At 30.3% G+C, this 27006-nt stretch overlaps 1 protein-coding gene across 3 annotated transcripts in view; it reads right to left on the reverse strand.

The window, feature by feature from the left end:
• Window positions 1-27006, reverse strand: part of LOC132938656 (homeotic protein ultrabithorax-like) — a 125775-nt gene that overhangs the window by 25153 nt on the left and 73616 nt on the right. For 2 of the 3 annotated variants that reach the window (XM_061005613.1, XM_061005611.1), the window contains one exon: window positions 4196-4345. The gene's annotated coding sequence lies outside the window, so the exon portion shown is untranslated. Of the gene's footprint in view, window positions 1-4195; window positions 4346-23576; window positions 23670-27006 lie in introns of those variants that run through there. The other variant, XM_061005614.1, reaches the window with a different exon arrangement.

Raw genomic sequence — 27006 nt, forward strand, 5'->3', positions numbered from 1 at the left:
GTTCTGAATATCCGTAATATATGCGCATTAGACCAATACGTAACTATAGTGAACCTATATATTAAACATTTTAATTTGTATTAATAATTGGTGCATAAGTCTAAAATGTTATATACCCATGACGTCATCAGCTTAATAACCATATAATGAATATGAAGGATTCTATATAGTTATAAACCTATACCATATTTATTTTAACAAAATATCAGTACCCCTCTCAAAGCAAAATCTTGGCTACACGATTTCGTCGAGTTCGACGCGAATATTATAATACGTATATCGGTATATAAGACTTATGGGTATGTAGATATACATGTACCTATACCTATATATATATCAAGTATAGGTACATATCTAAAAGATTTACTTGAATAATATACCAATAATAGTTAGGTACGTAAATGAATTAAAAAATGAATTATTTGTTTTTTTTTTCATTGTAGATTTATATATAGTAAAATTAATAACGCAACTTTATTATTGTTTGATGATTTAATTCTTATATAGGATTGTACTATAAATACGACACATATAATATATTATAATGTATAATTTGTTATCAACGTAAACATATTAATTTCTAATGTTTTTCGGACCCAAAAACGGGCGATGTAATTTTATAAATTTATTATTTTATAGCTATACAGATAATAATATATATTTATATATTATATATTGTATTGTTTGTTTGTTTGGCATCATTATAACGATCGTCTTGGGTAATGTAAAAATATAATATTAAAGTTGTAAAACGATATAACAATATTAATGCCTTTTTTGTCGTCAAGTCGCGTATTATACGTTCAATAATATATATTATATATATATATAATTGTTATTTATATTAGTTATTCTATCCTATTCGCGACTGCGCGACGCTCGTCGTTTTAATACTGCGATTATCATATATACGCACGATTTGTGGAATAAATTGACGACGAATTAAAACTATAAAAAAAAGTTTGAAGTAGTTTGAATAATGTTTTATACTGTATGTTATATATATATCACTGCATGGCGATACGCACAGCGTTTCGATAACGAAATTCCGATGCGTATATATTGCACATTGAAATAGTTTGCAGTGAAAAGTTTTCGTCCATATAATATATATATATGTATATTACTATATCGTCTATCTCTTTAGCATCACGTTAAAAGTTTGTGTCATGTATTTTTATTCCAATCTTTAAATTTCATTCAAATTCAACAGACCGTATTTTGTGCACAAAATTTAAAATATAAAAATATAAGGAACACGAACGAATCTAACAAGCCATATCATACAGTTTGTATGTTTATTTTAGGTATACCTTTTTTTAAAATTTTTTTTCTGATTAACTGACAGCAGAGGACTAGAGGAGTAGTAGTAAGGAGCCAGTATTGGTAATATATAGGTATAATGGTATATATTCATATTGTTGATAAGGACGGTGAGATTAAAGATGAAAGTACATTATAGGTATTATTATTGCACGAGTATTAAATACAATATATATACCTAATATATATTATTATACACGCATATTATATCCTTGAATTACAATATTATATTATAATTTATGTTCTATAATATTATTATAATATATAATAATTAATATACTTAGGTATATTTTATTATATATTATATACAGCACACGAGTGACCTAGCAGGTATATAATAAATTAAAATAAATAATATTATTATTAGTATAGTTACCAATAACATAATCACTTTTCAGTTATAATATTGATATTATGTAAATACAGATGCAGTAACAGGAAGACTGAACAAAAAAAGAAAAATTTGCTTCTTAAACACGTATGAAAACAATTGTGAAAATTATAATACTTAAACGCGTATGACAACAATTGTGAAAATTATAATAATTTGGGTTAGAAATATCCTCATGTCAGGAAATTCCCAAAAATAATATTTTTAAAAAAGTTAGCTATTATATACATTCTAAATTAATTTACTCAAAAAATATTGATATTTTAAAAAATAACTCAATAATGATTTTAGTTAATAAAGAAATTTCTAAACCATATTATTTTATTTATTTCAGGTTGCCATTGGTTAAACTTCAGAATAAAAACAAAATATTTGTTATCAATTTATCATATTTAATTTGGTATTGTCACGGGAAAGAAAGTATCATATAAAAAAAAAGTGGGTACGTGGATGTTGCTCTGCTGTACAGTAGGTTACAAGTGGGTCAATGTATAAAGGATTTTATTAAACTTGAATTCAATGATATAATATCATTGTACAAGAAAAACGATTCTGAGCGGAGACGGTTTGTTAGTCTGGATATTGTTATTATTTATTGTATCTTGTAAGTTGAATTTATATTATAATATGTATTAAGTATTATTTTTTGTTCGTTTCTATGGTGAAAAACAAAGTGTTCGAAATTAAAATCCCATTTTTAGCGGTTTTTCGTAATTTGTCGGTGATTTTTCCTGTGGCATTAAATAACTATTGAGAACATCAAAAAATGACTTCGAAAGACCATCTTGATCCAATTTGATAAAAGACAAGGTACTATATGTTGAAATCGAAGCACTCCTTCTGGTAGATATTTTGTATACAGGATATAAAAAAAAAAAAATAATAAATAAACACTATTGTAAAACCGCTATAGGTTCCTCGCTCCGCTCAGAATCTAATACGTTTCTGGTTGTTTATTATTCTTTTTTTTTCCTGGCAATATCTAGTAATACTATCCTTTATAGTTTAATATATAAATTATAAACGGTTTTAATATAATCTATATATAGCGTTTTAAATTAGATATATATTTTACACGTCGATCAACTATCAGATAAATATATAGGCATATTGTAAAAAGTTTTTGAGGGATATAATAATTTTTACGTAGGTAGGTATATGTATGTACGCTATAATATACATAGTATATTATTATATTAATGTGGCTGAAACTCCATGTTTTCCAATAGCCGAAGAACTCAAGGCTATACGTATGATAGATACACGTGTTTGTGAGTGTGTGTATACGAACACATATAATATAATCTATAGTCTTTAATAAATATATCAGCTATACACTGCACGACACGACACACGTGCAGCATACACGTGTAGGTTGAATATATAGGGGAACACACTTCAATGATTTTCTCAGATAACGCCATCTTCGACGATATAATATATTTTTCACGGATAATTCTATTTTTTTTTCATTTTGAAGCCGTTGATGCACAAAAAGGGCGTATACACGACGCCGCGATGTTGTATATATACATTTTATTTTTCGGCTTATTTTATCGGTCTTTGGAACACGTTTTTTTCGTTAACGCTTTTACATAGATTATATTACATATATTACGAAAATTAAAAAGGAAAACATTTTTCGACACATGTGCAGCAGCTATTATATCGCAACCGACGAAATAGATTTTTTTTCTACTATATTTTGTACACGGGGTTGATTAGAAGTTTTAACAACGCATCTAAGTATATATACGTATACATAATGTCTGGACTTCATTATGAGTTCTTTAAAAAAAATTAAAGAGAACGCGTTTGTAATACACAAGGAGGGACTTGACACAAAAACGCGGTATCCTACGTGGTCGGTTAATCTTACTGGAAAAAAATACGAAAAACGTGCGTTCTTCTACCAGACACATAAACTACGAAAAACTCACATAAATAACTCGGAGAGGAGAGATAGGGCCTTGCGTACATTGCGTATACAACTACGCATCTAATATAATACATAAAATGATATATATTTTAATTTTAGATAAGAATCTAAGAAAACCAGTCTCGTTGACGAGAAAAACAAACACATATATTATACTTTATTGTAATCAAAATATAATATAATATAATATAATAATGTTCTCTTCAACAATATACTTTTCGATATTAATCAAGAATATTCCAACCTTTTTTACTTGTGTAATTTCACGAGCTTGAATTCAAAAACAGGTATTTAAAAAACATAGTAGGTAGTAGGTACCCATACATAATATATAAATGTTATACTCGTGATTTTAAATTCTTGGCTGCCTTAAGACTTACACACTTTACCTTTAAATTAATATGTATATATAAATCTAGCAGTATTTATATAGGTTCCTACATATATATCCTGCAGCTTTGGCCGGTATCGTTCTAATAAAATATAGTATATATATACTGTACACCTAAATATTATATGTATTTACAAAATGATTGTATTACCTGTTTGAAAAATAACTCGATTGAAGTTGGGAGTCCACGATTAGGCGTTTACATTGGCTTCGTGCAGAAATCTGTGACCGTTTGTCGGTTGATGCGGCGATTCACCCTCTTGCTCACGGCGGCGATGTCTCCTCTAAGTCTTGGCCGTATCTAAAATTAAACACAAAAATGTATATATTTATATACCAGGAATTAGTTTTCGTATATTACAGGCGTACCTATATATACAATGCAAACACACACAAACGCGTACGCACCACGTTATGTATCAGTATACACACATCACACATAATATATAATATATATGCCTAAAGGTACGTGCCGCGCATATATAATATATATACACAAACATAGGGTTGAGATACAGCACTGCAGACTTATTCTCACGCGGGGTAGTTTAATTTCCTGCGCGCATGGGGTCCACGATCGCGAGCACTTGCACACGCGCGGGTCCCTGTAGCAATGCTGCAGCGTATATACAATATGTATATATATATAGTCGAAGTCGTTTTATCGCTCTACTCGAGAGTAAATTTTAATTTCGAATAATGCAGTATTTATATATATATGAACACAGCGCCGCGAAGAACCACGCCGTTTTACCGAAAAGCCCGTCGGTTGTAATCCCTCGCGGGAAACGCCGCTTTGCACTGCACGATCGCCGGAATTCGTGCAGGGACGGGCACTAATTAAAAACAGACCCCTCGTATCATGTTTATAAATATATATTATATATATAGGTACATATGTATATATTATACGACTGCTGCGGCGGCGGCTGCGTGTTTCCTCCCGACGTATTCACATCACAAACGCGCATACATTATTATTATTATTATTATTTTAGACTAACTATATATCCATTGGGGTGGTGAATGAAGAGAGATCAGAAGTCAGAGCTCTCTGCTTTCATATGAGAAAATAAAATATAGGTACATACCAACACAAAAATTATGATCGTCTCATTGAAAATACTAATTTAACTCTAAAACGCTGTCAATATATTATTTAGATTTTACGCGTACCATTTTGGAGTACCTATTGGAATAGTTACAATATATAATATATGATTATTTTTGTCACATATTATAAGGTATTATAATGATTGAATAGTTTGAACAACGTTGCTGAAATGCGTATTTTATTATATTTTTAAAGAGTATAATATATAGAATCAAAATAAGTTTTGATGTGCTCCTGAGTACTGGTCATGAATTGTCGTCTTTTCTTACATGAAAACGAAGAAGTAGAATTTTAGTGCCGGTACTTAAGCCTGTATAAGTACGTAGAATTATAATGATAATGTCATGACTTTAAGTAAATATTATAGTTTTTAATTTATTATAGATCGATGTTTAATTTAGGTGGATATATGAAATAAAAAAAAAATTGTTAGATGATTTAAAAAAAATAATATTTTGGATCCTTGTGTATATCCTTATATTTTATATTATCTGGGAAATATTGTTAAACTAGATTTGTACATAATGTTAACGACGCGTATACAACATGATTGCTATTATTATTAAAATATATAATATTATAATATAAATTATATTATCTGAGCGATAGTAATTTGAGCATCGTGTGCGGGCCATCTTGCATCTATCTCGTCCTACCGCCATCATCCGCTATAATTCTGGTGGTTATCGAAATGCGTATGTTATAGTATCGGGGGCCCCGTCGCCGAGGCCGCTGCAGTGGCGACGAATCTCCGCCTCGTCCCATATATATATATATATATATATATATACGTAATTATAATATATATATCATCTGTATAGTTGTAAACGCGCCTCGTGGTGATTATAATATAAAACACGTGTACCTATATGTATGGGCGCGTATATATATATATATATTATACATATAACCGAAGGGGAGAAACGCGTATTTATCCTGCTGCGGGACGCCTGTCGTTCCGGACGGTCGTCTTGCGACACACATGCGGCGGCGACGAATGATATATTATGATGAAAAATGTCCCATTCGAAAACGAAAACCGTCTGAATTTATTTTCGGTCGCGTGCGTGTGGTATGCGTCCGTCCGACCATCTATCGAGACTGTAATATAGTATAATATATACTATACGTCATAATATAATATACGGGGGATCTCGGCGCACTATTAAGTATAATATGTATATAATATATTATACGGGCGGCGATGATTGACACGGACGCCTCGATCATCGGCCGCGTACTATAGACCGCGATATCTATAGTAATACATCATGTGGAGAAAACTGCAGACGTGGGGTGCCGCAGATGCGCTCATGGAGGAGGGAAACTTTGAGTGGAAAAATGTATACCCACTACACTGCAGGACGAACGGGCGAGGAAAATAAGATGTCTTAACCCAAACATTTGGAAACGATATATATATATATCCGTAAGCCTCTTTGGTGCAGCAATGACGACGACAACGTAACAACGTATACGTTAAAAACGATGGTCTATTATATATTATAATATATTATAAACATCACTGCTGCTACTGCTGCTGCACCACGCATATATATCGTACGCTGCGGCCTAAAGTCTAGACGCCATTTTCCTCGGAGTATAATATATAATATGTTTATACACTTTTTTTTGTAAATATAAACACGCGTAGACTATATATAGATGATGATTTGTAAACGCGAGCGATATCGCATACACATACATTATTAAATAAGAAACAGCATATATAGGTACATTATAACTACACTTTTTTAAAAATCGTTTTAGACATGCATCTCGTGTTTTAAAGTGTACCTAGTACCTACCCATTTATAGGTACCTATATATTATTTTCTATGCTTATAAAGTGTGCATATTTTATTATATTCGGCCAAGGTAGAATTTTTCGATGAATCAAAAATAATCGATGTATACTACAGAGACTGAGAACGCCCAATATATAGGTATACTCGTACATTTATTAATTTACACAATATATAATATATACCATAAATCCTAGATATATATATATGTTTATATACCGTATGCATTATATTGCAAGGATATAAATATCCTTATAAAGTATGTAATCTGCAGATATAAATTTCGACAGCATTATATGCACACTTGCGCACTTGCCACTTTAATACATAATTGACCATGCGTATAATATATACGGACTTATAAGTTATATATATATATATTATATATATTATATACGTTCTTTATATGCAGCGAGCCAGCAACGAAATGTCTTAGGTATTTTATCTTAATATTTAAAAAAATCCCGGTATAATATAACTGTGTAGGTACCTATAATGCTGGATGATAGGTGATATAAAATGTTATATATTATGTAAAAATTATTCATGTTTCGGGATGATGTGATGCAATAATATATAACTTGTTTCCAAATAATATATGCATACATCTATGTATAGGTATATTATAATCACACCACGTGTGTTCATAATCGATAACATTCGAGATATATACTTAAATAATAAATTAAGTAGAAATCTTCCTTTACCTATATAAAATATTAAAAATTATTTTCTGACTAATATATATGATAATATATAATATATAATTGCAACAAAATTGATTTTTTTTATAAATATAATAGATCTGTGAAACAAAATATCCATGTGTTTATTGTTTTTGAAAATCTTGGAATAATCCGCTTATATAATTAGATGAGCATCGATATAATATGCTATATTTACACATGACGAGTTGGTATATAGGTACGATTACAGTTTACAGTTTACGCATAACGACGTATACATTCCACTTATAAATAGTAAAAAAAAAATATACTATTTGCTTAACCGCAATCGCATCACCATATAATAAACATATAGCCTATGCCTACCTACTATATACAGCCGGTATCTCCACAAGTATAATATGTATATATAGGTATAATTATGCTGTTATATATTATAAACACGTGCAGATTTATAGCTATCGTATAAAAATCGAATCTCGGCTAAATGGCGATCTACTATATAGCTGCTGCAGCCGACTGGGGATCGCGGTTTTATCGTGTGATGGGTCGCGGGCGGGCGGCGGCGAAGAGGATAGACGTGTATATAGTATATAAATGTACAAAATACTATGTCTATATATGTGGGTATATATATATATATATATGATGAGCTGCAAACGCACTCAAACCATAAAACCATGCTACCCTCATCCTATCGTCATCACGCTTGGGATTGTGTGTGTGTGTGTATATATATAATTTATATATAAAGCGGAATAATACCAGAGTATTGTAAATATATATATATATATGTGTTATATGCATAAGCCGAGGTAATTACGAGGCTGCTGCTGCAGCAATCTCGGTTGGATTTATCCAAGTCCCAAACTGACTTATACTCGCCACTATAGCTACTGAAAGTATATATAATTTCAGTAAACAATATATATATATATATATTATATAGGGCGTTTAGAAATGTGTGCATTGTATATATGGGTACTAAAATAGTAAAATTATGGTGGATTTACCGCGTTGAGCATTATACTGATAGATAGGTATAACCACTAGCAGATTTTTTATAAAATATATATTTGTAAACATTGTATGCGTTTGCAAAAAAATACAGTATCTATAATGTTTATTATTAATACAGATATATATAATAGTGACAGTGCTATATATAGTTTTTTGGTACTCAGCTTTTCTCTAAATGTAGGTATTGATATATATCAAATAGTATTTTTTGCACTCATTGATAAATTAATTTTTGCGGTACAGTATAAAGATTGCGAAGTTGATTTTAATAATTTTAAAACGTTAACTGAAAACGAATAGTCAATATTATATTGAGTATACCTGTACATATTCCTACATTATTATAATGGATATCTATATACAATTTAATAACAAATTATATATGTTATATTCTGAATTTTAGTATAGGTTATTGTACTGCATCGATATCAGCTGAACAGTGCACACACGCTGCATGTAGCTAATAGCTATACAATTTAAAGAACCGACATTAATCTTTATACTATATAGATATACGATATACCTATATGCGATTTGAATATATAATAACGATTAAAAAAAACATACTACTTTAGTGTATGGCGGTGTAAATATAATATATTACCCTATAAATGTGTACGTAGTATCTTAATATAACAACAATATTTAACATTGAATACAATATTATGTTGCCTATGTATAGCCGTATAGGTACCTATAGATAGATTTTCCATACTAACGAGATAAAAAAAATTGTCGAGATAAGTGGCGCAAACGCCGTGTGCATATTTTTATTGCTATGACCAAATTGAAACACCATAGTATATATAGGCTTTCAGACTTCAGGTACAATGTAATTTATTATTTTTTATAGGCGTATTGTATGCAGCCGGATACTGCAGGGGAACGCAGAAAAACAAAAAGATCGTCGGATCGTCGGCGATTTTCCGAGAGCAAATTAGTGAATGTACCGTGCCAGAGGCCAAGAGCTATATTATTATGTGTTATATAGATATATATTATGTATAATAATGTACACATTTTGTTTTATCCTTTAGCAGCGACCCTTTTCGGAACCGTTTCCGTCCCGCGATGAGAGACCGTATACTGACGACGGACGCGAGTGAACACACGCACGCTCGCACGCACGCACATCACTGCACCGACCGCCTAACGACCAATGGCGACGGCCATGGGTGTCGCCCCGGGGGCGATGGCCGCCGACCCGCACTACCTCCCCCGCCTATGGTGGTTGTTGTGCTCCCCCCCACCGCACTGCCACTCGAAAAGAATACGACGGGGAGTGTAAGGCAGCCGCCGCCGAGAGGACCGATTTATTTTCGTTTTTACTTTTTACCCGCAAGAAAAAAAAATATCGTTTCCCCAGTACACCACGCAGCGTATATCGATTGCCGGCAACAAAATTACTTTTCCTATAATATTATTTTTACTTATTGTGACGACATTTCCGTTGAAATTCCGTTCAAAATATATATGTTGTGCATCATAATGGCTTACAAATGTTCACCGCACACACTACTGCGTGGGGTAGATAACTATACTTATAGTAGTTTCAATATATAATATGATAAAAATAGAGCTTGATATACCTATATACAGTTTCCAGTGGTACACGCAAAAGTAAAGTTACCTACCCAAATATATGTATAACTACCTAGCTACTCCTAAACCGCTATGCGATACATAAATAATGCGTTCTAATATTTATGTATAGATAACTATAATTATACTGCAGGCATATTCTCATGACAGGATGGTTTAAACTTTAAATCACCACAGCATTAAATAGTTATGTCGAATAAATTATTTGTATGTTATACTCCATAGGAATTATTATTAAATATGTATTTATGTATAACGAAGTAGGTACCTATATATTACTTATAATAATTCATATTATGAAATTCCATCCGGTGTTTGTTCATGTGCATTTATATCCCATATTGTATGCATATAAATGTCTATGGCCATATATAGGTATATTAATACCATAAGTATACTAACTAGCTATGAGCTATAGGAAAGTAGCTGAGCACGTTGCATCGGGAAAAGTTACCTATAATATAATATAAGTCAATTAAACACATATACATTATACATATGAAAATTTCCCCATGAAAATTTTACAACACCACACTATTTAAAAACAAATCATACCGTCTATCATTTTATCCATAACACTACATATCATATTGAATTTTGTTCGTTGTTTAAGAGATATTCGCTCAATTGTGTATACGTTTGTCCGACTAAAAATAAATATTGATTTTGTACCAATTAACTATATTAAACCGGCGGTCTACAATAATTTCGATTACGCCACGGGCGGATGTTGGAACGATAAATGTGCTTATGGAAACTTACTATGGCGGTAGTAATTTCACACTGTAACAAATATTTTATTTTATTTTGCGTTATTGTAGTTACAGGTCTCATGCCTATTAATATTGTGGTGGAGAAGCTTACAGACTTAATTATTTGATATCCGGGTCCTTATTGATAACCAATCAAGAGACTTTGATAGACACGCCACTCAGAACATAATATACACAGACGTTCAGTTATATATCCCATATATATTGATCTATAAATTCCCTTATTTGTGTCTATTTGGTACTACCCCCAGAATTCATTTAAATTTACCTATTATTATTTATAATCAATGTTATTACTAATTATACCATCCACCGCCATTGGAATTTCCTGGGCATACCACTGCACACGCGTTTATATAAAATATAAATATTATACAAAGTTATTAGTATCTAATTACTGGGTAAGTATATGATACTAGAAATGCAAAATGTACCTATTTATTACTGATTATATATTATTTATTTGTCTTTCGATATTATTATATTATACCTACATTATGTCTATACCTCCTATAGGCTATAATTAGCTATATATATATAAATTATATCAGTCGTGAAATTCCTTCCGGTATTTGTCCTCGCTTATATAGGTACCCTGCATTATAATATAATATGGGGCCATCATATTATATTATGCGCTGCGCATATTATATATAACGTGTATATATATAAATTATAATATATTATAATATGCAGTGTACCTCTATTAGGTATATTATATATTTTACCAGTATAATATAAAATGGACGATTCATTATATGATACGGCTTATACGCGCGCATAAATAAATGAGTAAAATAAAAAATATTGGAAAAATTATTAAACAACGTATTTCTGAGCGTGTATAAACATAATTCATCGGATTACAATATATATGCACATAAGCGTTTTTCTATAACACAGGTATTATATTATTTAAGCGTATACAATATTACATACCTTGGTATAAATTAATAATATATACCTATAATATAGGTATAAGTGCGTAAACGTCGTGTGATAAATATTATTATTATACAAATTCATGTATATAGCGCGTTTTCTCGGAATAGTGAATCCGTCTATTACAACAAAATAATTCATATACAATAGGTATATATTATAATATTATTTTATAGGTAAACACTTAACACCCATAAACGCGTATCTTTGTCGCATATATACTCACTGCAGGACACGTGAAATTCGGTGGCCCTGGGAATTTACGACTTTTGACAAGCACGTCGCTATAGGTACCTATATCAATATATTTCATACGTATATATATATATATATATATATTGTAATATTGTACAATATTATTATATGTTACAAAGTCAAACACATCGATAGTATACATTGTACCTATAGGTATGTATAATATATATTGTCATTACACAATTTATATATAATAATCTCGTTGTATATAATATATATGGCGGATATAATATATAGTCACGATATTCACCCGGCCCGTTTGATCGTCACATATTATTATAATATTTTATGTATATTGCATTATATCGCAGTGTGGGTAGGTTATATATTATACGTACCTATAAACGAAAAACGCGTTTTCATTCGATATAAAAATATATTGTATAGTCCAAGGCGTGCAGCGTTTCGCATATATATAGGTACATACAACATGAAACAAAATTACAATATTCACCAATAATTTACCGATCGTATATCTTCGCATATATCGTAATATATAGGCACATACTCTGCACACGCGACCCTATATCGCAACATATTTGTGCGTCTACATACATATACTTTGTATATATGCATAAAATTGTGTTTTTAATAAATTATCGGCCATCGTAGGTAAATACCTTAAATATATATTATATTATACTTTATACGTGTCATATATAATAACACACAGCTATTGAAAAATATTATACGCGTATATTATCATTGCTATTATTATTATTACAGATAGGCGGGAGTAGGTATGTATATACTATATACCTATACATCGCGTGTTGGCAAAATCGCGTGATTTACGGTCCGGCTTGCAAATGGTATATTTTTTTTCCATTCTAAAAAAGTTTTAGGGGAAAATAATTCGTGTATATACCTACGCTGTAGCACACACACACACACACACACACACACATTATAATATAGGGACCTCTAATAATAATAAATTAATAAATAACATACGACTGAATATACATTATAATAATATTAACAACATATATATTATAGATAGCCAGATAGGTTTAGCGATATAGGTAGGTACTATGTAGGTAGTATATGCGGGTAATTTTGAAACGAGCGGCTCTCGTGTATTAAATATTATACAGATATATTATGTATATACCAGCTATATCTCTGTGGGATACGAATAGGTCGTCGTTCGGCGATGCGAGATACGCCCAGTTTTTTATTTTTACCTTAATAACAATATTCGGAATTATTATTATAATCCAACGGGTGGATATAATATATTGTAAGGTATATAAATTATACATAATACAAAATACGACTGTTTGACGGTGAATCGTTCTCCTCGGATTAAATTATGATACACACGGACCCGGTGGGTAATACCTCCTACCTATATATTATATCCGTAGACAATACACTAACAAAAGTGCGGTATATTATATTATTATATTACAAAAAAAATATACGATATTATTACATGCAGTAGGTCCTACATAGGTCTTATGATACGTATATATTTAAAGACGTTTTTGGTTGCGCCCCGCGGCGGACGATGACGATGGCGCGACGACTTTATAATATACACATATTTATTATTTAATATTTTAATACGTGGGATTGTGGAAGAATTTACAGAATTTACATTATTTGTATTTTTTTTATTTTAATACAGCGTACAGATTAAGTATAGATACAACAATGTTTCTGGAGAGTTATAATATATTAAACCTGTACGGTGTGTCGTATATATTATAATGTTGAACAAAGTGGGATTATGTAGATACATATTATTATAAGATTCTCCTAATCTATATATATATATAGGTAATGAATATAAATCGCATTTTTATATAACAAGATAATATTCGTGTATGCGTACAGCAATATATTTTTATTCACTAATATATTATAAGTATATAAATAAATTATATTGAAGTCAATGAACGGGCTGAATATTAATACCTATATAATTTAGGTAGGTACATATTATTATAATAGATATTATGACTCATATTTATTTTGATATGTATTGTCAAAACTCTGTATTTATTAAATAAAAGAAAACGTATGCGATGTACCTACCCACATACACACAAATACATAAATATTAAATAGGACACACAAATATCTTTAATATTCTACAGAATATTATTAAATAGAATACGATCTGTCCTAGTGTCCTGTCTAATAATTACTTATGATAAAAAAATAGTTATAAGTTAACTTACAACTTATATGTACCTAATATGTAACAAATAAATAATTAAATATTTAAAGAGAAAAATTGATTATATTTTGTATTTTATTGTTTTAAATTATTTGTATTAAAAACTTGAGTTGGTACCTATAAAATGGTAAGCGGAAAAAAATCCCTGGAATAAAAACCCCCAGATAAAAAATCACTGAATTGTTAGTTATTTTATTGACAGTTCACATTGCGTGTCACCATACTATAATAATACCTATACGTATTAAAATATTAAATCCAAACTATATATATATAGGGGTTATACCTATACTTATTGAAATATATTTTAATATAAAAATATTTAGAATATATTAATCAACTAAAAAATATTGTATTATCATTTCTATTGGTGTATTTTGTATAATTTTATGGTTTTCGATTGCATTATACTTTGAATCTACCTAACCTAACTCTCGTTTTAATATTTTATGTTATATTTTTCAGGTATAGGTATGTAGGTATATAACATGATTATGAAATAAATGTTAATAATATAACTAAAAATTAATTTTGGTTTCTAATTATTATATATCTATTATACCTAGCTATGTATTATGTATACCAATAAAATATAGTAGGTAGGTATAATATAGGTATACATTATAATAAATATCTGATTTATGCACACTCTATTTTACCATTTTTATTTTAATGCATTTTAATTTACTAAAATATACACACTAATATATACATTTCAATCCATATATAATAGATATAAATTTTGTTTTAATAATTTTGGAATGAAAATAATTAATTTAATCATCACTAATTTATTGATCAGCATATCAAAACTATAATACCTATATAATATATTACATGCCTAATACCTATAATTAGTATAACTAATTAAAATAAATAAATAATCATATATAATAATAGGTATTATATATAATAGGTATAATCTGATGCATATTATATCCATCATCCTGCAGCTGTCATAAACAATGTTTTACTGTATGGAAGAAAATCCACTACACTACTGATTAATATATTATTAAAATTTTGTTTTCCTTAAACTAATAATATATGATTAGACACAGAGTAAAGGGCGTTTAATTTGTTTAATTAAATTGAATAATGTAATGAAATCATATATACGCACGATGCAAATGATGAGCGATTACAAATCGAAGGTGAATTGTTTCGTATATTACTTTTATACTTCAATAGGGGAAACACATATATTATAATAATATGCACTTGGCCTATACATTGCAATTGGTGATGGGTACAAATGCAATACATACAGTAACACGCATATATATATATATCTATATATAAGCATGTGCGTTATATACTTATACATGTAAACCATTGTTTTTTACAATGACGAATATAATTTGTTCGCTGTCTCGTAAACAACAATTTGCTTGACATTGAACAATACTGTTCAAGTGACGTTTGTCCGATACGCGCTGAGTATCTGTTGGACATATAATACATATATATAAATATAAGTGAATTGTATATATTATATACATATGACGTATTCTGTATACAATACGTCTCCTCACATGAAACGTTGTACAATATAATAATTGAATTTTATCAATTTAAAATACAAAGTAGGTATTTAGAAATATGATTGGTATTGTAATAAATTTGACATATGGTGAAGGTTAAATAAATTGCACAAATAAGGTAGTGAAAGGTCTATTTCTCTTCATTCCGATGCGGTGTATTATAATGTATAAGTTATTATTTTATTTTCAACACATATATTATATATATTTTCACTACAATTAAAATTGAATCCAAAATGCAAATCAATAATATATTATAATACGTATAATGAAACCTATAATATTATTTTTTTTCGAGTTAATCGAGGGACGGCGGAGGAACCGCGTTAGCATTACTTCTCCTCTGGCCCCAAAGGTATAATTATATTTTAAGCGAGATAACACTAGTACAACATTTTGAATAAAGAAGCCACCCAATGATAACACTTTATTAATATAGGTACCTATTTCATATGGGGTAGTCAATTATTTCACAAACTACTTGGCGCTATCAAATATCGCATTTGATTGAAACTTGATATTTAGTTATTAGTATTATAAGATATATGGTATACTGATATCACAGCACTGTCATTAAATCGAATAAAACACGTTTTTTGTCTTTCCTAAACACAAAAACTCTGTAAGGGTTTATTTATTTTACTTATAAATAAAGTTTTCAAATTATAAATGTTATAGTAGTGTATAGTACCTACATCTGAATAGCTTATGAAATTAACTTTTAAACTATTATACTACAGTAATTAGGTAACTATTAACGTTATATAGCATCAAATTGTAATTATATTTTTGTATTAAATTCATGATGATGATAATATTGAATACTTCTTTGCATTCAATATGGGATACTATTTCTATTATAAATATTTATATTTATCTATATTTTTTATTTTTATTGATTTTTCATTTTTTATTATAATAAGACTGAACTGTATTCTTTTGAAATCGATTTATAATAAAAGTATATGTTAATAGGGTAAACATTAGGACTTAAAATATTTAATTTTATTCCTGTTAATAACCTATTCCATATATTACCAACACATTATTTTGAATGGTAAAATTCAAAATTTTTACATGATCGTCATTATATTAAAGTCGGTACCTTGAAGTGGTCCAACGACAAAATAATGTAGGTACCTATTCTAGAATAGTTTTAAATTAATATGATATTAATGGTTTTCCAATAACGTCAAAACTGAATTCACTGAAGATCAAAAACAAAATGGTGTTCCATATTCGTTGCTTCTCCTCTAATATATTCATTTATCTATTCCAAATGTCTTCGATCGACATCACGGGTCATCATTTCAAATACCTATTTATTAGAATGGGAATATTGTATGAACTAATGAATTATATTATAAACACATAATTATATATATTTTATAAATAAGAATAGAAGAAGGTATTTTCATAATAATTCAATAAATTCAAACAATACATATATTATATCTATATTCTATAATAAAGGTGTAGTTATTAGGTACTTTGATCAGCTTGTGCTACTTATGACGCCAACGCGGTCTGTCATGATTTATTTTATAAACCGTATATACGGTACCTATACCTAATAACGCACTTAACCAATAACGATATAGACGAGAGACAAGTTATAAAATATAATAATTATAATATTGTAATGATAATTAATAATAATAATAATAAGTAATGACAATAATATTATCGTTTTCATTATGCGAGCTACGGTGGTGGTGGCGGCGGCGGTGGCGGCGGCGGCTGACGGAAAAACGCGAACATAATAATAATAATAGTAATAATTGTTATTATTATTACGTCGTATGCGGAACTCTCTTGCGAAAGAGCGGCGAAAAATATCCCATCGGACCGGCGCCGTTCGACCATGGGGCCCTGGTGTCGTACACCGACACGCGTATGACGTTGTGCACACGTGTGTCCGCGCGGCCACTCCGGTCGCGCTCCGCCGCCGCCCGTCCTTCTTTCTCTCGCTCCCTCGGAGTGCACCGCTCGCGCGGACCGCGGCGTCGGTGACGGCGAAGCGGTCGTATTTTTTCCCTCCCGCCGCCGCATGGCCTGTACCGCCAGCACGCCGGTGCATCCGCGGATGCACTTTCGCGGCGGTTGTAAATGCACTCGCCGCCGCCGATGCGAATTCGCGTTGTCAGACGCCGCCGCTGTCGGCATCGATTTTTCGCGTCGCGCGTCTCGTTTAAACCGCGACTGCAGATTTTGAAATCACGCACAGGCAGGTAAAACGCACTAACCGTACCGTTCCAGTCTTACAATAATTCCTGTATACGAGTTACCCCAAGCTGGAAAACACTGTCGCGGATTAGAACAACCTATGTTTATATCCAACGATTATATGAATTTTTTTCCAATTTTTCGCTCGGATGAGGTGGTAGGCCGCGTCGTGCACACCTACACCGTCTTATATGCGACGATAATAATATTATTATCAAGTATTAAAAGACGTATAAAATAGGTATGGACGTTGAAACGATAATTCTTTCGGTAGGGACGACGTTTCCGGCGGCCGTGGCGGGCGAATAACGAGGCGATTGCGCCCACTACGCCCGTCCCGGGCCGTCCGCCGGTGCGTGGCTTTTTTTGGCAATAGTGTTTTTTTTCGGCGTTGGCCCGGGCGGGGACGCGGCCAATGGGACGCGGGCGCATGGGCGGAACGGCGTTGCCGAAAAAAATGAACGAAAACGACGAGGGAGAGAGACAGAGTAAGAGCGAGACCGGCCGAGGGACAGAGACGGCACATAATATAACAATAATAATAATAATATTATATAGGTAGTTCCAGAATAATATTATATAAGACTAGTAATAATGCGCGAATAAAATGTATCGAATGTTGGTATACATTATTGATATTTTACCGATACTATTAATTTTTAATTGCGGTAATCGCGTCGGAAAATAATCACCGGTAATGACTGACGGTTAATTTATTACTGATAAAACAATAATATTATTAAATAATGGGAGTACCGACCGATGCTGACCGTGCGGCGGCGGCAACCCAAAACCGTCATGAGATTGCTGTTATTATTATTATTATTACTTTTCCCGTAGTGGTTGAGTCGGTGTCGTTTGTCCGCGGACACTCGCCGTCAAATACCGCGAGTCGAGCGTGTGTGGCCGGCCGCGGGCGCCGCGGAATCGACGACCATCATGCATATACCGCGGACTGAGTACCAGGATACTATGAACCGGGCGCGCGCGTCGGGCGGCCGCCGCCCGAACTATCAGCCGCCGAGCCGTCACCGCCGCCGTCAAAAACGCCGCCGTCGGCACCACAATCGCTGCCGCGACGGTCGCTGCCCATCTCGGGACGATCAACGGACAAGTCGCGGCGGTAAGCGACGGTTGTGTACCAGGGGCGTAGCAATCGGCAACGCTCGTTTCGCGTCGACAACGGCGGCAGCGTAGCGTAGTGTTATTATTATTATTATTATTCATTGGCATTGCGATCGTTATTATACGTCTGATTACTTCTATATATTACTTCTAATATTGTAACGGCGTTCTTCGCACCAACAATATTCCAATTTACATTATTACATTTTGTTAATATGAATTTGTGCTGTCTAACTATGCGTTGCATTCTACTATACATATAGGATATGTAGGATAAAATGATATATTTATGAAATTTCGATGCCTATCAAAAAAATACTAAGATTTAGTATTTAGTATTTTTTTTTAGTTAAGGGGTACTTAGATTATTTAGCATTTTCTTAGTAATGATAACTTTATCTGAACGGTTTGTCTACAAAAACGAAAAAAATTATTGTTTAGTTATAACTTATAACTTATAAATACTATATTTTCAAAAAAAAGTGGGCAAGCGTACTTATGGTCATTGGCGGAAATCGGGAGGGGGGGGGGGCTTGAGGGGGCTTAGCCCCCCAAACTTTCTTGCAAACATAACAATTTCGTAGTTTCATTTCATGTATTATATTCTTAAAAAACAAGAAATATAACACATAATAATTTTTTATACTATACATTTGTTTGTATAATATTTAAATCAACTCATCGACATGCAAAAAAAGTTGGGGCTCAAAATTAAAACAATTGGTAGAATGAGCGATACAAGATGGAATTGTCGGTACAAAAATTGTGATGCTATTTTAGACTGTTACCAACCGATTATTCATGTCTTGCAAGAAGAAATAGAAAATGAGAACGACAAAGATGTTAATGAAGCTATAGGTAATATATAAAAAATGTTACACATATTTATTTACTATAATATTTTAAACAATCTTAATCCAACTTTTACATTTCAATAGGAATACTTACTAACTTGCAAAAAGGTTCTTTCATTGTAAATTTGGTTGTTATACACCAAGTACTTAGTACCATTAATATATTAAGTAATAATATGATGAAGGATAAAAATGCTACCTTAGGAAAATCAAGAGTGATAATATATAGTATTATAACAAGCTTTCAAAGTTCTCGGACAGCCGAATCTTTTATTGATATTTGGCAGTCAATAAAAAAATTTGCAGATGACAATAATATTTTAATAGATATTCCTCACCAAGCGCGAGGTTTGTTATCTAATTTGTAATTTAATTACCTAATTATTTATATATTACATTATATTAATATTAGTTAAAAAAATATATCCATATTCCATTTAGATTCAAAGAGAAAGCGAAGAGAGCCTAATAATCTTAATGATTTTATAGTAACTACTACAACAAGTCTGTTGAAGATTATTATAGAACAAACATTTATTATAAGATATTACACTCCATTATAGAAAATTTGAAAAGAAGATTTTCCCCAGAGAGTTTAAGTTTAGCTATTTCTGTTGACAAATTTATTTTTATATTTTTGAAGTAGATTTAAACATATAAAATAACATAAATTCAAAAATTATATTTAATTATTTTATATTTTAGGATTTATTGGATATTACCAAACTAAATATTAAATCAGAAATTACTGTTACTAGAAATTGCATTAATAAAATCAACAATGATTTTAACATTGACGATTTGAAAACAACAATAAAAAAAGAAATTTTTCCAAATATTTACAAAATGTTACAAGTAGCACTTACTTTACCAGTCAGCTCTGCAACACGTGAGTGATCTTTTTCGGCTATGTGAAGAATAAAGACGTGGGCAAGAACTTCTATGCATCAAGAACGCTTTACAAACCTTTCTATTCTTCACATAGAGAAGGATGTAACAAAAAATATTGATACTGAATGTATTTTAAACGAATTTTCTAAATCCTCAAGGATGGTGGTTTTAAAATAAAGCATTTATTGTAATAAGATATATTCAACAAGACTGTTATTTTATAGTATTTTTTTTCCTTATACAGTACCTATACTATATTATTATATATGTTATAAAATATTTATATTATTAAATTTCAAGTATAAAAAAAAATAATTTGACAGTAATTTTATATTTCTGTTCAGTTGTTCAGTAATATTTATGAGAAAAATCGTAGCCCCCCCCCCCCAACTTTTTCAATGGATTTCCGCCTATGCATATGGTATATGGTTCCTGTAAAGCATGTGTTAAATTTGAATTAAATTATATAAAATCACTGTTTACGAAAAACGATTCTGAGTGAAGACGTCCTGACAGCCACGTGTGTGAAGTTCCCCCCCCCCCCCCCATATCGGGCAAATCGATCCAGACCAATTGTAAGTTAAAGATATTCATTTGTAAGTATTTGTAGTTTTTAGAATTTGTAAGTCAAACCCTTACCCGTTGGTGTATTTCTCAAAATCCGTTCTAAGTGATAACTTCATTATAATTATATGATACTTCACCCATTCTCCAGAAAAACTGGTTTTTCGATTGTAGTACCATCCACTACCACGGGAAAACTAATTTTTATCTACATAATATCAAAAAAAATTGTCGAATAACATAAATCAAAACAATTAATTAATGAAACTATAATATGTCAAAAAAATTAATTAAACTAAGCTGTTAATAATATTTAAAAATAATTATGTTCATTTTTTTATGAATAGTTTTTTTTAACAAATATACATTTTTTATTCGACTTATCAAATATACATTTTTTTATTAAAAAGATTTTCTTAATGAATAGATTTTTTTGTCAAGTATAGAATTTTTAACTACCATTGATTGAACGTAGATTTATAAAACCTATTTTAAAAGCTTATTGCGACGGAATTAAGAAATACTAAATTTAATAAACTAAATTAAATAGATTTTTTAATGTATACTTATAATTAATAATAAATTGATACTTTAAAATATTAAAGAATGACTAAAAAAAATTAACTTATCAAATATACATTTTTTTATTAAAAAGATTTTCTTAATTAAAAATGAAATTCGCCAGAGGGTAGGGGCTTAACTTACAAACTCTGAGAACCAACTTACAAATACTTACAAATGAATATCTTTAACTTACAATCGGTCCGGATCCATTTGCCCGATATGGGGGGGGGGGGGGGGGCAATTTCACACACGTGAAAAAACTACATTCAACATAAACAAAAATCGATTTATTTCAAAACCTTAATTGCGTATAAATTCCCGTTTTTCCTTATTTATTTTTTGTTTATCCCGGCACTTAAAAAAATTACTAGGAATTTAAAATTTTTACTTATCGAATGCACCAACTACATTATCTTTCCCGCCAGAAAAGTTGCTTACGTTGTAAATTAAAGCATTATTTCAACTACTTATCGTGTATACAGACACAAACAATTTTTTTAAAAATCCTTAAGTCTGGTGACGAGTAGCATGCTACTCGATAATTTACACTTCACCGTTTCATAAATTTTATCAACCATAATAATTATGCGATGTATTAATAAGTAACCATAAATTGTGTACACATATACCTAGTGGGAATTAGATCATTTTTACATTTTATTCGTTTCTACGGTAATAAACAAAGTATTAGAAGAAATCGGTTAGAAAAATAAAATATCTGTACCCAGCCCAAAAACATATTTATGTTAAAATAAAGAACACATATCATTGTAAAATCATTATATAAATACATATTTTATAATATTATTTAAAATCTAAAATAGGTGTACCTACCTAAAGATATCAATAATAATAGGTATTATATAAAATATTACCATTTTAAGGGTTATTAATAATATATTTCATGAAACAAGAAAAATATCGTAAAAACCAATGAGAAATACAATATTATTATGACTGAGTTTGATATGAAGTAAATTTATAACTAACTTTCGGCATTATTGTCTCATAGACCATGATTGATCCCGTGTGACGTACCCTATACCAAACTTGTGATTCAGCGCTGTTAAATTTAAAGTTTCAAATCGTGTTCATATGAATACAATATTTCGAAATTAATTTCAAATATATGCGTGATCATTTTGAAAATGATAATGCAACGAAAATATTATATTTTTGCACTTATATAACCGTAAAATATATACCGCTAAATATAATATATTATAACCTTATGAAACGATGACTCGTAAAAAGAATAAACCAACATCGTGTAGGTATATAACGTATACCTAATAATATGTGAATTTGTGCATAATAATTTATTCTATTAAAAAAAATATTAAATTGTTAACTTTTAAAAAGCGCTTATATTTACATACCTGAACTTCGAGTTCGTGGTGACTTCCGATCGGAGACGAATTTATGAACTGACTTGCGCGTCATACTCGGCTGTGATGTGCACATAGTCGGACCCGAACAGTATACTGACGGACGGCAAACATGATAATAATATACTACACTCCCAGCTTCAAAAAGGATTGTGTCGACGGAGGAATTTTAGTATACGAGAAAAAAACCAACCATGGTATATTATAGGTAAAGTGTATACATGGGTTATAAAATAATAACAATAATATATGCGTGTCTGGCGCGGCGTGCGCATACTATAAAAGGGTCATTTTCGAGAAAATGTGGGTCGACAATATTATTTACTTATATATTTTTTGCTCAGCCCCGTCAATTTGTTTCAGTCTTTATGCCCTTGGCTAAATTACGTATATTATATTGTACTGTGTGCGTACCGGGTTACCGCGACATACGACAACAACGACGAAATGGTTGACCTAGATTTTTTTTTCTGTAATTTTTTTCATACTTTTTCCGTCCCGTCGATAGATGACAACGGTGTACCCCAATGTTTGTATACAATATAATATATAATGTTCCACCACGTTATGCCGTCACAGGCGAAAACCATAATGCGGCTGGTCGAAACATATAAATATATACTTAACATATATTATATACTTCATATTTGACCACTTCTATACATAATAATATACAAAATTATAATTTGAATATTCCCACAGGCCTGCGCAAGAGTTCTAAGTGAATTACGTTCACGACGAGGCAAGAAAAAAATTTCACGGCGATGTTATTATTACTATTATTATTATAATAATTTTTTTGGTATTTGCATCGACCCCCGCAGAGGGAATATAATACATATAAGAATGTGTACTATATAATATGTATAATATCATAGTATTTAAACAAATAATACGGACTATATAGTTAGTGTTATTATTATAAATGTAGGTGGTGTAAAAATTCGCGTATACACAAGTTATATTGTCTGTGGAAAACAGTGGAAAAAAATTTTATGAACTAATTTAATGTCGTTTTAACGATGCTATATAACGAGCACTAAAGCACACATTAAATCGTTTTGCTATTTGTGGCCTGTGAATTAAGATATACACGAGTATGTACAAGTTTAATGGTTCGGCGTAAGCCACAGTCGTCTTGTTTACATAGATAGGTATATATTATATTACTACAATATCAAGAAACAACACCTGTTTGAGTGAAATATGTTTTACCTGTAAATATTAACATGATATGTATTGCACCTATATGAGATATGTGCGTGTATAGAAATAGGTATATATTATATCGTTGTCACACAAATCAATAACTTATAAACATTAATACCTATACAATAAAAAATATAATTACTAATTAGGTATAGCACAATTTTAGATCCCGAGTGGAAGGATGAATGAAGCTATTGATTTTACAATGATGTGGTTTTTTTTTGTGTATCTAAAGACACTTTTAAAGTGCTTATACAAAATTGAAAATAGAACAAATGATTCAATTTCAATATCTTAAATCTTTTCTGCTGCAGGTACCTATATAGGTAGGTACTTATTATAGGAAAGTGAATATTGTTGGTACTTTAGGGTTCCAAAGTAAAAATTATCAGTGCCTTTATAGGTACTTTTCTTAATATAGGTAATAGGGAAAAAAAGGAATTAAATATTTACTCAATACCAGTTTTTGACAAAATCAATTTTGTTGTAATTTAAAAAGGAATACCCGTACAGCAGATCGGTTACCTACTTGGTAAATTTTAGATTCTGAGTGAAACAATGAATGTGTTGATTTTACAATGATGTGTTTTTTTTTATTTTTGTGTCTGTCATCACCTTTTAGGACAGTAAAAATGCTTAAATTTTTTTCAACAGTATCTTTTCTGATAGGAAAGTGAATCTAGTTGGTACAAAATACAGAAAAATCACGAAAATTAGCAAATTATTTTGAGTTGAGAATTCATTAAAATTTTTTTTTTTTAAATTCTAAGATTTGAAAATGTAAAACAAGATTATCCATAAGTTTGTCTACTTTTATCAAAAAAAAAATGTCTACAAGAAAGTCAAATTAAATTTTTATGAGCGTTTGAAATTCATATTTTTACAACATTTGATATTCACTCGATTTCTTATGTAACGATTTTCTTATTTTGTTGTAATTAAAAAACGTATGGCTGTAGATACTTGAAAATTCCACCGAATGTTTATATTAGCATTTTCTATACACGATAAAATTTCGAAAATAATTTGACTCTTTTTGAGGCTTTGAGCTGTTTACGGAAATTGTTAGTTTTCAATTTTTTTAGTTTTTTTTTCTATAATTATCAATAAAATTTTATTTGTTGGGTAAAAAAGCGTGAAAATGTAATGCAAGACTCTTGATATATTGTTGCAATAGCAGTTGAAAAATATTAAAAATACATAGGCACAATATTTTTTATAAGCATTTAAAGTTCAAATTTTGACAAAATGTATCAAATTTAAAATGTAATAATTAAATTATAATTAAAAATTTATAAATGGTTCAACTTTTATAGCTAAGGATTGAAAATTTAAAACAATGCTCCACATAAATAGGTTATATATAAATTACTCTATTCACAATAATATCATCATATATACTTGGTAATATCATAGGCTGACTGACCGTTTTCGCTCAGAATCGTTTTTCTTATACAATGATAATATTATATCATTGAATTCAAATTTAACACCATCCATTACAGTGACCCTCTTGTAACCCACTGTACAGCAGAGCGACATACACTTACCCACCTTTTTAGATTTGAGATATTATTAAAAAAATATTAACTAAATCTAAAAAACCTATAAGATGGTTCCTATTTAATTACTTACGTCTCAGTGTTACAAAATAATATTACTACGCGCGCTGACCAACTGAATGATGATAAGTAGTATGTACACATACGTCCTAGCTACAATTGAAAATCTACATATATACCCACAGCAGAGGTACATACTCCCTCGGTTTTATAAATATATTTATGATTTAGATAACTGGTTTTACAAATTGAATTATTAAAAGAAGAAAAAAGTAAAAATAACCGTGCAATGATTTATGTGCAAAAATAACTATACCTAATAATATAATAAAATATACTATTATAGGTACTGACGTATTATAAATACCTATTAAAACTACATTTCAAATTTTGTATTATTGATTTTACAAATTTTTTCCTAGAAATAAAAATTATAATAATATATATATATAATTTTATTATAAAAATTGCAATACTAATTAACATAGGTATTACCTATATCATATATGTAGGTATAAGTTTATAAGTTAAAACAAAATGATAATTTATCAAAATGTATTTATTTTTTATTTTAGTCTATAAACTATTTTCTATAATATACATATTATACCCTAACATTTTATTTTATTCCATGATAACATATAAAGATA

The sequence above is a fragment of the Metopolophium dirhodum genome, chromosome 2 (genome assembly GCF_019925205.1).
Source record: "Metopolophium dirhodum isolate CAU chromosome 2, ASM1992520v1, whole genome shotgun sequence".
In the NCBI taxonomy this organism is placed as follows: domain Eukaryota; kingdom Metazoa; phylum Arthropoda; class Insecta; order Hemiptera; family Aphididae; genus Metopolophium; species Metopolophium dirhodum.